Genomic DNA, 2,031 nt, shown 5'->3' with positions numbered 1-2,031 from the left:
AAAAAAAAAAAAAAAAAAAAATTTAAAAATAAAATAAAATAAAAAGTGTCACCAGTGACAGAGTTCCAGAGTAGAATAAAGCACCACATTAAACATACACAGCAATGAGATGCCTCCCTATTTGATTAACATTGAAGCAATAATAACAAAAAGCATCCTAAAATTTAAGCAATGTGGAATCATCCTTACAGATATCATCTTACAGATGAACAGACCAAGGCTGAGAAGTACAAGAAAAATTTGCTCAAAATCACACTATAACTGGTAAGAAATAATACTATTATTGTTTGCTAAATTCTGATATATGCTGAAGTCTGTTTTCAGACAGTTTTATTCTGTTGCAATTATCTCTCCTGTGTCAATGTTTCATTTGTTTCTTCATTATTATTTTTTCTGGCAAAGCTAGTTCAACTCCACAGCCTCTTCCTTTTTTATTTTTTATTTTATTTGTTTTGTTTTGTTTTTTTGAGTTGGAGTCTCACTCTGTCGCCCACACTGGAGTGCAGTGGCAGCTCCCGGCCACCACAGCCTCGACCTGCTGGGCTCCGGCGATCCTTTCGCCTCAGCCTTCCAAGTAGCTGGAACTACAGGGGCGCGCTACCACCTCTGGCTAATTTTTTGATTTATTGTAGAGATAAGGTCTCACCAAGTTGCCTGGGTGGGTCTAGAACCCGCGGGCTCAGGCAATCCACTCACCACGGCCTCCCAAAGTGCTGGGATTACAGGCTGAGCCACCGAGCCCAGCCGCCTCTTCCTTTTTTAATTGTTCCTAGCAATTCGTATACATTTATTCCTTAAGATAAACATCTAAAATTGTCTTGTCAAGCCCCAATATTTTACTTTGAGAATTCATCCTATAGAAATTACCCTTAAACGGAGTATTTAGCTCTATGAGGTTTACAGAAGTGTACGTTTGACAATAAACATTTATTGAGTGCCAGCTGTTCTGGGCACAGGGAATACAGCAGGGAAGAAAACAGACAAAAAGTCCTTGTAGAGCTGACATTTTTGTAGCACTCATAATAGTGAAAACTTGCAAGTAAGCTATATGTACAATAGAAAGAGATTGCTAAAATTAAGTGAGGTGATCCATATGACAAAATACACACATAGGTCAAAAGCCTGGGCTTTCAGCTAGGCAGACCTCACTCTCAATCCTGAATCTGCCTTTACTCGTTTCAAGCTTTAGGTCAATCAAGTCACAACTTAATGAGACTTATCTTCCTTATATAGAAAAACAAAGACACAAACAGTCCTTCTCCCAGAGTAACTGAAAAAATTAAATGGTACTGAATATAAATACAGTGCCTGATGGTTACCAGAGGGTGGAAGGGTGTATTTGTGGGTGGGGAATGAAGAGGTTGGCTAATGCATGCAAGCATACAATTAGATAGAAGGAATGAGTTCTAGTGTTTGATAGCACAGTGGAATGACTACCATTAACAACAATATGTTGTGTATTTCAAAATAGCTACAAGAGATTATTTGAAATGTTCCCAACACAAAGAAATGAAACATGTTTGAGGTGATGGATATTCTAAATACCTTGACTACATCAATACACATTCTATGCATGTATCAAAATATCACATGTACCCATACATATGTACAGATATTATGTATCAATTAAAAACTTTAAAAAATTATTTTTAAGTGACTGCTCTGTTTAAGCACCAGCAGAGTTGATCACAGTGGTTTTTTTTTTTTTGAGTTAGAGTCTCACTCCATCACCTAGGCTGGAGTGCAGTGGCACACTCCTGGTCACCCCAGTGTTGACCTGCTGGGCTCCGGTGAGCCTTCCACCTCAGCCTTCCAAGTAGCCAGAACTACAGGCACGCGCTATCACGCATGGCTAATTTTTAGATATACTGTAGAGATGAGGTCACCAAGTTGCCCAGGCTGGTCTGGAATCCCTGGGCTCAGGCAATCCTCTCGCCTCGGCCTCCCAAAGTGCTGAGATTACAGGCTGGAGTTATCGTGCCTGGTCTCACGGTGCTTTTTTTCAAAGCCCACAAAACCATATGTACAGCA

Source organism: Carlito syrichta, unplaced genomic scaffold (genome assembly GCF_000164805.1).
Source record: "Carlito syrichta isolate Samal-C Ts95f unplaced genomic scaffold, Tarsius_syrichta-2.0.1 Scaffold306946, whole genome shotgun sequence".
NCBI classification, from domain to species: Eukaryota; Metazoa; Chordata; class Mammalia; order Primates; family Tarsiidae; genus Carlito; species Carlito syrichta.
The sequence above is the reverse complement of the archived record's forward strand: the minus strand, read 5'-3'. Positions refer to the sequence as shown.